Consider the following 12,606-nt stretch of genomic DNA (forward strand, 5'->3'; position numbering starts at 1 on the left):
CCCCCTGCAATGGCAGTGCAGAGTCTTAACCTCTGGACCATCAGGGAAGTCCCTGAACTGCCTCCATTCTTGTTTTTCTTTAAGATTTGTTCATTCATTCATTTTTGGCTGTGCTTGGTCTTTGTTGCTGTGTGAGGGCTCTTCATGTGTTGTGTGGGCTTCTCACTGTGGGGGCCTCTCTTGTCGTGGAGCACAGACTCTAGGTAGTTGGCTTCGGTAGTTGTGGCTCAGAGACTCTAGAGCATGGATGGGCTCAGCAGTTGTGGCACACGGGCTTAGTTGCCCCGCAGCATATGGGATCTTCCCGGACCAGGGATTGAACCCGTGTCCCCTGCATTGGCAGGCAGATTCCTAACCACTGGACCACCAGGGAAGACCCCTGCACTGCCTCTTAAAGCAAAAATCAGTGCTCTTCAGAGAAAGATAATAATACTCAGTTTCTACATGTAATATCTACAGTGTCCAGTGTTCAGTAAGTTACTAGACATATAAACAGGAAAATGAAATCCATATTCAAGGAAAAACTCCAAGTCTATGGGTAAGTTGGCCCAGATTTTGGACTTGGCGATAAAGTAGCTATTATTGATAATCTGAAGAATGAAAAGAAGTATAGTGAACAATAAGTAGTCTTAGCAGATAAATAGAAGCTATGAAAAAGAACCAAGTGCACAGTCGATATCTGAACAGTATAGGAACAGAAATGAATTTTTCATTTAATACTAGACTGGATAAAACAGAGGAAGTCAATGAACTTGAAGAGAGTGTAATAGAAATTATCCAATCTGAGCCACAGAAAGAAAAAAAAAATATTGAAGAAAAATGAACAGAATCTCTGGGACCTGTGGGACAATATAAAAATTTTTTAATATAAGAATTGGGCAGAAAAAATAGTTTGAAGAAATAATGGCTGAAAACTTCCTGAATTTGGTGGAAACAAATTAACTGATCTAGGAAGCTCAGCAAACTGTAATAAGGATAAATATTGGGGGAGAGAGGAAACCTAGGTACATCAGAAACTTGTGAAATTTAAAAATGAAAACCTTGAAAGACAGAGAAAAGGAAACATTGTGTATGAGGGTAAGAAATTCCACTGACTTTTCACCATAAACAAAAAGAACACAATGAAAGCTCCTTAAATGTTGAAAGAAAATACCAAGAACTTGTCATCCCAGAATTCTTAATCTAAGGAAAATATCCTGCAAAAATGAGGATGAAATAAAGACATTTTCAAATAGAGAAGAGTTAAGAGAATTTGTTGCTAGCAGAACTGTGTAATAAAAGAATCCTAAAGGATATCCTTCAGGCAAGTGGGAAGTGATACCAGATGGAAAGTTGGATCCCCAGGAAAAAATGAAGATCACTGGAAATGATAAATAATGGGAAATATGAGAGACTTTTTTTCCTTTCTTCTCATAACTTGCTTAAAAGACAACTAATTACTTAAAGCAAAAATAAAGACCCTGTAAAGTGAGGCTGTGAACGTGTGTAGAAATAAAAAGATAGGACAACACTTGCATAAAGAGTAGGGGGTGAGTAAATGGAATTTGCTGTTGTAAGATTATTACATTTGTGAAAAACAAGAAATGGGAAATAGGAATGTTGTGTATAAAGTAAGTAAAGGGTAGAGTAAATATAAAATGTCATATGTAGAAAGGTATTATATTGACTTTGATAAGTGAGGGGTATGATTCCTATCAATGTTCTACTTATTACCTAGTAGAATAACTAGTAAAAAAAAATAATAAAAAGAAGTTTTTATCTAAGAAATCAATAGAAGAAATAAAATAGAGCACTATAAAATTTCAGTTAATCCCAGAAAAAAGAAATATAAGAAGAAAAAAACAGAAGGGAGAAACGGAAAACAAATTGTAAGACAGTTGACTTCGTCCTTACTATATAAATCATTACATTTAAATGTGAACAGATTAAAACTCCAGCTAAAGGCAGAAACCATCAGAATGGTTAATGAAGTAGAATCTTAACTATGTCCTAATATGAGACATATGTATTAAATTTAAAGACACAGATGGGTTCAAAGTAAAAGGATGGAAAATATATAAACAATAAGCATTTGGTACAGCTATATTAATTTCAGCAAATTATACTTTAAGACAGAGAGATGAGAGAGGGTCATTACTTAATGATAAAAGGAGAAATTCACCAGGAAGACATATATAAATGTGTATGTGTAAAATAAGCTAATAAAAGCAGTAACAAACCTAGACAGCATATTAAAAAGCAGAGACATTACTTTGCTGACAAAGGTCTGTACAGTCAGGCTATGGTTTTTCCAGTAGTCATGTATGGACGTGAGAGTTGGACTATAAAAAAGACTGAGCACAGAAGAATGATGCCTTCAAACTGTGGTGTTGGAGAAGACTCTTGAGAGTCCCTTGGGCAGCAAGGAGATCAAACCAGTCAATCCTAAAGGAAATCAACTCTGAATATTCATTGGAAGGACTGATGCTGAAGTTGAAGCTCCAATACTTTGGCCACCTGATGCGAAGAGCAGACTCATTGGAAGACTCTGATCCTGGGAAAGATTGAAGGCAGGAGGAGAAGTGGATGACAGAGGATGAGATGGTTGGATGGCATCACTGACTCAATGGACATGAGTTTGAGTAAAACTCTGGTAGATGGTGAAGGACAGGGAAGCCTGACGTGCTGCGGTCTACAGGGTTGCAAAGAGTAGAACACAACTGAGTGACTGAACAACAACCAATAAGATTAAAGGGAGAAAAGGACAAATCCACAATCATGTTCAAATATATTAATACCCACTCAGTAATTAATAAAACAAGTCAGAAAATCTGTAAGGCTATAGAAGATCTCAGCAACACTATCAACTACTTCTACCTAATTGAAATTTATAGAACACTTTACCCAATAATGGCAGAATATGCATTCTTTTCGAGTGTAAGCAGCATGTTCATTGAGGCTGATGCTAGGCCATAAAATAAGTCTCAATAAATTTTAAAAGATTGAAATCTTAGTATATTCTGTGGTTATGATGGAATTAGAAATCAATAAGACAGTAATTACAGGTACAGGCAAATTAAAACTTGCAGGCCAAACCCAGCTGGCTGCCTGTTTCTGTAAAATTTTATCAGAACACAACTGTGTATAAATTCATTTACATATTGTCAGTTGCTACTTTTGTGCTATAATGGCAACATTTAAAATTTTTATTTTTATTGAAGTATAGTGGATTTACAATGTTGTGTTTGTTTCAGGTGTGCAGCGAAGTAATTCAGTTATGCATACATACCTACATGCATAGTTTCAGATTTTTTTTCCTTATAGGTTATTACTAAATATTGAATATAGTTCCCTATGCTATACAGTAGGCCTTGTTGTTTATCTGTGTTATATACTGTAGTGTACATATGTTAATCCCAAACTCCTAGTTTATCCCTTACCCTTTCCGCTTTGGTAACTATAAGTTTGTTTTCTGTGTCTGTGAGTCTGTTTCTATTTTGCGTATAAGTTCATGTTGTCGTTCTTTTTACAGTTTCCACGTATAAGCAAAATATGATATTTGTCTTCGGCTTCATTTAGTACAGTCATCTCTAGGTCCATCCATGTTGCTGCAAATGGCACCGTTTCATTCTTCTTCATGGCAAATATTCTATTGTATAAATATACCACATCATCTTTATCCATTCATATGTTGATGCACATTTAGGTTGCTTCCATGTCTTAGCCATTGTAAATAGTGTTGCTATGAACATTGGGGTGCATGTGTGTTTTCAAATTATGGTTGTATCTGGATATATGCCTAAGAGTGGGATCAAAAAATCATATGATAACTCTATTTTTGGTCTTCTAAGGAAACTTCATACTGTATTCCACAGTGGATGTACCAGTTTACAGTCCCACCAACAGTCTAGATGGGTTCCCTTTTCTCCATGCATTGAATAGTTGTGACAGAGACTATCTGGCTTGCAAAGTCAGAATATTTATTTTCTGGCCTTTACAGAAAAAGGTTGTTGACTCCTCAAATATTTGCATATTAAACAAGCTCTTAGGTAATTCATAGATTAAAAATGAAACCATAAGAGAAAACAGAAAATATTTTAAACTGAATGATTATGAAATTCTATATATTAAAATTTGTTGGGTGCAGCAAGAACAGTGTTTAGAGGAAAACTTTTAACTTTAAATGACTACATTAGAAAATAAAGTCTTACAAACAGTCTTCTGCATTTCTACCTTAAAAGACTAAAAGAAGAAGGGTAAATTTAATCCAGAGCAAGCAGAAGAAAATAAATGATACAGATATGAACAGAAATCAGTGAAGCAGAACAAATCATTGGGAAAATTAAGAAAACCAATATTTGGTTATTTGATAAAATTAAGAAAATTGATAAATTCCTAACAAGAATAGTCATGGATGACACCAAAGGCACAGACAACAAAAGAAAAACAAATTGCATTTCAAATTGAAGCTTTTTTGCTTTAAATGACAGTGTCAGCAGCATGAAAAGGCAACCAGTGGAAAGGGGGAGAATATTTGCAAATCATATATCTGATAACAGATTGATATCCAGAATATGTAGAAAACTCCTGCAACTCATGATTCGGGGACTTCCCTGGTGGTCCAGTGGTTAAGACTCTCTGCTTCCAATGCAGGGGCCTGGGTTTGATCCCTGGTCAAGGAACTAGATCCTTCATGACTCTATTATAGAGTTCACATTGCCACAACTAAGACCCAGCAGAGACAAATAAATAAATGAATTAAAAAATAAAAAAAACCCAATTCAGAAATTGTCAAAGGACCTGCATAGACACTTCTGCAAAGGAAATACACCTAAATGACCAATTAACATATGAAAACATACTATCATTAATCATTAGGGAAATGCAGACCTAAACTACAGTGAAATATCGTTTCACACTCATTAGGATGGTTATTATCAAAAAACAAAATAACAAATATTGGCAGTGATGTGGAGAAATTGGAACCCTCATTGCATTGCTGGTGGGAATGTAAATTGCATTCTTATGTGCATTCCTAAGTGCACCTGTTATGGAAAATGGTATGATTTATGAAAAAATTTTAAATTACTGTATGGTCCTGCAATTTTACTTCTGGGTATATACCAAAAGGCAATGGCAACCCAGTCCAGTACTCTCGCCTGGAAAATGCCATGGATGGAGGAGCCTAGTAGGCTGCAGTCCATGGGGTCGCGACTGAGCGACTTCACTTTCACTTTTCACTTAAATGCATTGGAGGAGGAAATGGCAACCCAGTCCAGTATTCTTGCCTGGAGAATCCCAGGGACAGAGGAGCCTAGTGGGCTGCTGTCTATGGGGTCGCACAGAGTCGGACACGACTGAAGCTACTTAGCAGTAGCAGCTTAGCATATACCAAAAAGAAGTGAAAGCAGAGACTTGAACAGATATTTGTACATATGTGTTCATAGCAAAATTATTCACAATTTTCAAAAGATAGAAGCAAGCCAAGTGTTCATCAGTGGATGAATAGATGAACAAAATATGGTATATACATACAACAGAATATTATTTCACCTTAAAAAGGAAAGGAATTTTGACACACACTATATGGATGAACTTTATATTCATGGTGCTAAATTTAATATCGCAGTCACTAAAGGACCAGTGTTGTATGATTCTATTACTTGAGGTTCCTAGGGTAGTCAAATTCATAGAGACAGGAGATAGAATGGCAGTTGCCAGGACCTGGAGAAAGGAGGGGGATGGAGATTCAGTGTTTAATGGGTACATAGTTTCAATGGGAAAGATGAAAAAGTTCTGCAGATAGAACTTTTGAAGAGGTTTAGTGCTTTGCTCTGGATTAGGTTTTTGCTAAAGATAACATGACTGGTTTGATTTTCTGTCCGGACCACTAAAAAACTTTCTCCATATCAGTAGTAAGGCTGTTTTGTGTTCTTATTATTCTGTGTGTTCACTGGATTAGCATTTTTAATTTCCTTCAAGAACTTTTTTTTTACATCCATAACTTGGCTGTTTAGTGAAAGAGGCCAAGCTTTTGGCCTGTCTTGGCTTTTGATATGCCTTCCTTACTAAGCTTAATCATTTCTGGCTTTTGATTAAACTGAGAGATGTGCAATTCTTCTTTTTACTTGAACCCTTAGAGGCCATTGTGTATTATTATTATTATTATAATACTTGGCTTAATCTCAATGCTGTTGTGTTTCTGGGAAGCCCGAGGTGAGGGAGAGAGGAGAACCGGCCAGTCGGTGGAGCAGTCAGAATACACGCAACATTTGTCCATTACGTTCACCATCTTATATGGGCACTGTGACACCCCAAACAGTTACAATGATAACATCAAAGATCACTCATCACAGGTCACCATAACAAATGTAATAAAAATGGGAGAAAAAAAGTTGAAATATTGCAGGCATTGCCAAAATATGACACAACCCCAAGAAGTAAGCAAATACTGTTGGAAAAATGGTGTCCATAGACTTGCTTGATGATGCAGGTTGCCACTAGTCTTCAATTTGTAAAAAAGCGCAATGCTGCAAAATACAGCAGTGAAATGAGGTATGCCTATAATAGGTTGTATTTCAGGTAATTATAGGAATTTTGTCTGCATGTGGGCGTGAGTGGTGATAGCTGTGTGGTACAATTGAATATTGCATGGTGTACATGTTCCCTAACGGAATACCGATTTAGAGTTCCACAGCAAACTCCAGTAAAATGTTAATTTTGATTTTACTTACACTGCGTTTTTGTAACTACTCAGTTATTTACTTTCTGAGTGAGTTTCTAATAACTAGGAATGCCTAATTATAAATAAAAAAATGAAAGTCTGTGAAATTCCGTGAAAGGACTACATATTTGGATTGATTTGTAGGTCATCAAAAGAACCTATCGGTAGACCGCAGATCATACAGAGAATCACTACTTGCTGTGAAAGTGTATGTGATGATGGGAAGGATGCAAGTAGCTCTCTGCTGCCGTCTTGCTGCTCTTCTGCCTCCCTTGCTGATCTCATGTTCTAAACACATTACAGCCACTCTCTTCTAGATTGCAGACTGTTGGCAGGGTCTTTCTGCCTCTTTGGTTTGATGAAGGCTCTTCCTGCTTCTAATGAGAGGCAGTTTCTGAGGGGATACTCCAAGCTGGGCCCTCGTAACCCAGTTCTTTCCTCTACACAGTTGTTTCAGAATTTGGGGGCTTCCCTGGTGGCTCAGAGGGTAAAGCATCTGCCTGCAATGCTGGAGACCCGGGTTCAATACCTGGGTCGGGAAGATCTCCTAAGGAAGGAAATGGCAGCCCACTCCAGTACTCTTGCCTAGAGAATCCCAAGGACAGAGAAGCCTGGTAGGCTACAGTCCATGGGGTCGCAAAGAGTTGGACACAACTGAGCGACTTCACTTTCACTTTCACTGGGTTAGGAGGACTGCAGCAGATTGGAAGATGCTCAGACACAGCCTCACACCAGATTCTTAATGTATGTGTGTGTGTCTAGTCCACTTGCCTTCAGAGAACCCCAGTTCATTACAGAAATCTGTACCTACTTACACCTCTGTTCATCTCTGTAAAGAGGGGGAGGGACTTGCCCTCCCAGATATTAAGACCTTCTTAAAGCCACACTATTAGAAACAATACTGTTGATGCTAGAACAGAAAAACTGGCCAGTTAAAAAAATAGCTCAAACCTATGCATGTAGGAATTTATTAGAGCATAAAAGTGACAACATGAATCAAAGGAGAAAGGACATACTGAGTTAAAGAAAGCTGCATCCATACCTAACTCCATGTACAAATATAGACTTTAGATGAACTGAAAATTTACATGAGAATAGGAAAATTAGAATGTTAATAGGAGAAAATGAAAGATTATTTTTGTGACTTAGATGGCAAGGGGAAGGACTAACAAAACCTTTAAAAGCACAACTCATAAAACAAAAAAATTGATGAATTTGTCTAAATAAAATTTAAAGATTTTTGTGCCATTAAACACACTTCAGACAAAGTTAATATATAGATATTATACTGGAAGAAGGAATTCTCACTATTTAAAATTTGCAAGACTTGATATCTAAAATACACAAAGAACTCCTGAAAATCAAGAAGAAAAAGGCAGCAACCGCAGTAGAAAGTGGTCAAAGAATTGGAACAAGGAATTTACAGAATAAGAAACTCATAACGCTAAGCATATGAATAGATATTCAAGCTCATGGGCTTTGAGAAACATTAAAATTAAAACAAGATATCACTTTATACCTCTTAGAAGTTGGATAATGTCGAATATTGACAGAAATGTGAGAATATAGTATCCTTTGCTGGCGGGAATGTAGACTGATAAAGCCATTCTGGAGCTCAGTTTAGCAGTAATTAACCAACTGAACTATATGTACATCCTTTAGCTCAGCAAATCTGCTTCTTTATATATATTCCATGAAACTTATCAGAGATATTCACTATTTGTAGACCCAGCGGGTTCAAGGACAAATACGTTTCTATTCTAGGGGTGGGTTGAATAGGTAAAACATAGGGTATTTATACATGAAATGGTAATGCAGCTGTTAAAAGTAACAGTTCACATATACATAAAACAACATGGGTAGAATTTTAAAATATAGTTTGAGTCAAAAATGAAACAGAGTAACACAGTGCCACTTATATAAATTAAAAAGACAGGTATACAAAGATTTCTTAGGATACAAAAAGCATAAAAAACAAAAAGCATGAGCTATAAAAAATTAAAATGTGATAAACTTTACCAAAATTAAAAATGTTTGTTCTTTAAAAAACACTGATACAATAAAAAGTAAATCACAGAATGGAAAAGAATATGTAGTAATTAATACAGTATTCAATTATAAAATATTCAGTAGTTGTATGTATTTATATCTGAAATGTATAAACAGTTCTTATAAATTAAGGATAAGTTAACAAAAATGGGCAAAAGATTTGAAGAGACACTTTACAAAAGAAGAGATATGAATGGCCAATAAACACATGAAAAGAGTCTCAACATTGTTATTCATCATGGAAATGCAAATTACAGCTACAATGAGATAACACTATATACCTGTGAGAATCACTCAGGTTTTTAAAGAAATGATAACAAAGCGTTGGTAATAATAATGAAACAGTTAGAATTCTCATATGTTGCTGTTGTGAATGTAAAATAGTACAACCACTTTGGCAGTCTCTTAAAAAGTTTACATACACCTGCCAAATGACAGTCTTTTCACTCTTGAGTATTTACCTAAGAAAAATAAAAATGTGTGACCACTTAAAGACTTGTATGTAAATGTTCATAGCAGCTTTATTCCTGGGATTCCCAAACTGGAAATAAATCAAATGTCTATTGGCAGACACAATGTGGTATATCCACACCATGATGTACTGTTCAGCAATGAAAAAGAACAAAGTTGATTTGCCCAACATCATGGATGAATGCCAAACTCATATATGAGCAAAAGAAACTAGATACAAAAGAGTATGTATTGTATATTTCCATTTATATAAAATGCAAACTAATCATTAGTAACTAAAAGCAGATCAGTACTTAACTGGATAAAAGAGGAAGGGAGTGATGGATTGCAGAAGAACAGGGAGTTTCTTGACGTTGATAGAAATATTCTGTGTCTTGATTGTGGTGGTGATTTCATGAATGTATATAACTGTCAGAACTCTTCAAATTGTATTTGAAGCAATTTAAAACTTTAAATGGAAGCAATTTATGTAACTTATTCCTAGATCAAGTTGGTATGAAAAAAGTAAATACATAAAACATATGTTAAAAGCAGATGAGCATATATATTTGTATAAAACACAATAGAATAGTTGTCTTTGCAAGTGAAAGGAAATGGGGAAAAGGGAGAATAAAAATTATGATTTGATTTATGTTATTTTCCATAGGGTTCCTTGCAGTTGGTTTGGTCTGGGTGGATTAACTTTCTGTATGCCTGTACATTTCATGATAGGAGGATGGTCTATTTGAGCATAAAGAAGAAGGCCCTCTAGGGAGCAGAATGGCCATTATGTACCTTGAAAACCACAAAATATTGCTGTAAGAAATGAAGGAATATTGAAATAGAGATACACTGTGTTCATGGATCAGAAGACAAGATTATTTTCAGTTTAAGAGTCAGTGTATTCCTGGGAGTTCCCCGGTGGTCCAGTGGGTAGGCGCTCTCACTGTGTGGGTTCAGTCCCTGGTCTGGGAACTAAGCTCCCACAGGCTGCACAGCATGGCAAAAAACAAAAGAGTCAGTGGATTCCCAGACTCTCAGAAGGCTTGGGAGATTGTTTTTTGGCAAGGCGAAGGGGGTTGGGGGCGGGAAGAAATTGACAGCTGACTCTAAAATTAAAATGGCGTGCGCCTGTAATCCCAGCTACTCAGAAGGCTGAGGCTGGAAGATCGCTTGAGCTCAGGAGTTCTGGGCTGCAGCTGCGCTATGCGGATCCGGTGTCCGCACTGAGTTCGGCATCAATATGGTGACCTCCCGGGAGCGGGGCCCACCAGGTTGCCTAAGGCATAGTGAACCGGCCCAGATCAAAAACGGAGCAGGTCAAAACTCCCGTGCTGATCAGAGAATTTAGAATAATCAAAAACAATTTTTAAAAATAACAAAGTTGTAGAGTTTATGCTACTTGATTTCAAAACTTAAAGTTACGATAATCAAGATAAGAGTGGTACTAGTATTAAGATGGACAATAGATCAGTGAAACAAAAAATAGCCCAGAAATGGACCCACACATATATGGCAAACTGATGTTTGATAAAGGTGCTAAGGCAATTCACTGAAAAAAGAATAATTTTTTTCCTGTAAATGGTAGCAAACAAACAAATCTCAACTGAAATGTGCCACACACCTAAATAGGAGTGCTAAGACTATCAAACTCATAGAACAAAATATAGGAGAAAATCTTGAGTTTGGTAATGATTTCTGAACTAGGACAAGAAAAAAAGCACCAGAAAGTTAATAGATTGGACTTCCATCGAAGCTAAAAATTTTGCTCTTTGAAGAAAATCACAAAAATTTAAAGGCAAGCCATAGACTGGGAGAAAACTATATGAATCGATACTTTACCAGAACAGATATGTAGATGTCAAGTAAGCACATGAAAAGATACTCAAAATCATTAGTCACTGTGAGAAAATGGGAAATAAAACCACAAGAAGATATTACTCTAAAGCCTTTAGAATGGCTAAAATTAAAAAGATGGACTGTATCAGCTGTTGTCCTGGATGTGGAACAACTGTAACGCTTAAACACTACTGGTAGGAATGTAAAATGATATACAACCACTTTGAAAAACAGTTCGGCTGTTTTAAAAAAAATTAAACATCCACTTCACCATACCTCCAGCCGTTCCAGTCCAAGCAAGGTGCAACCATATGTTCATACAAAGACTTGTACATGAATGTTCATGGCAGCTTTACTTATAATAACCAAAAAACTAGAAATAACTCAAATATAGGTAAATGGATAAATTGTGGTATACCTATACAATGGAAGGCTACTCAATATTAAAACAGAGTGAACTATTTTTTCTAGTTTTATTGAGACATAATTGACATAAACATTATATTGGTTTCAAGTGTACAGCATGACTATTTGATATATGTATATATTTCAAAATGATTATAATAAGTTTAGTTAATATTCATCACCTCCCATAGTTATAAAAATGGAATTAACTATTGATACACAAATAACATGGATGAATCTCAAAATAAGTGTGCTGAGTGAAAGAAGCCAGACACAAATGAGTACATAAAATGTGATTCTATTTATAAAAGACAAAATTATAGTGATGAAAAGCAGATTAAGGGTAGTATGAAATGGGGTAGGTTATCAGGTGGATTTAAAGGGGCAAGAGGTACTTTTGGGCTTGATAGATATGTTCATTATCTTAATTGTGATGATTTTGTAAATATATGTCAAAATTCATCAAGTTGTATACTTTATATTAATATATGGCCAGTCCTTGTATGTTAATTAGACCTCAGTAATAACTTTTAAAAAATAGAGAAGAAACGGTTGATTACCTTGAAAGGAATAACAAACTAACAGTTGATTTCTCAAGAGTAGCAATACAAACTGGAAGACAGTGAAGCATTTTACTGTGTTTGAATAAATGTGTCAACCTAGAACCTGCACATGCAGTGAAACCATTTTTCAAGAATGAGCAAACACTGAAGAAAGTTCGCTACCAATAGTTAAAAGCACTTACAAAATATAAACTTCAGAACAAAGAAAGTGATTCCAGAAGAAGATGCAGGAAGGAATAGTAAGCAAAGAAAACAGTAAATACGTGCGTCAATTTAAGTAAATATTGAACAGCAGTATTGTCCAAATATTTGGCATTATAAAAGCAAAAAGATGGAACCATATTACTAGTTAATAATAGCATATAAGTTGAGAGAAGATGTTAAGAGTTAAGAGTTTTCTTGTATTGTTTGGTAAGAGGATTAAGTATATTTGATGAGTTTAAGTAAATATGCAGGTAAGGTTTCTGGTATAACTACTACACAAATAGAGTGTATAACTTAAAAACTAACAAAAAGAAAAATGTATTGAGAAGAAAAAAGGAAAGTCAAACAAAAAAATAATTTTTAAGAAAGAGGCCAGCCCGCAATATCTGAAAC

At 35.7% G+C, this 12,606-nt stretch overlaps 1 protein-coding gene and 1 non-coding gene across 19 annotated transcripts in view; both read left to right on the forward strand.

Moving 5' to 3' along the window:
* Window positions 1-12,606, forward strand: part of ST3GAL3 (ST3 beta-galactoside alpha-2,3-sialyltransferase 3) — a 215,468-nt gene that overhangs the window by 37,125 nt on the left and 165,737 nt on the right. The gene's annotated exons all lie outside the window — the stretch shown is intronic.
* LOC147375172 (signal recognition particle RNA) lies at window positions 10,332-10,621 on the forward strand. The gene has a single exon (XR_015161719.1).

Source organism: Bos grunniens, chromosome 3 (genome assembly GCF_055505025.1).
Source record: "Bos grunniens cultivar Pamir isolate PY7600 chromosome 3, Bosgru_T2T1.0, whole genome shotgun sequence".
Classification (NCBI taxonomy): domain Eukaryota; kingdom Metazoa; phylum Chordata; class Mammalia; order Artiodactyla; family Bovidae; genus Bos; species Bos grunniens.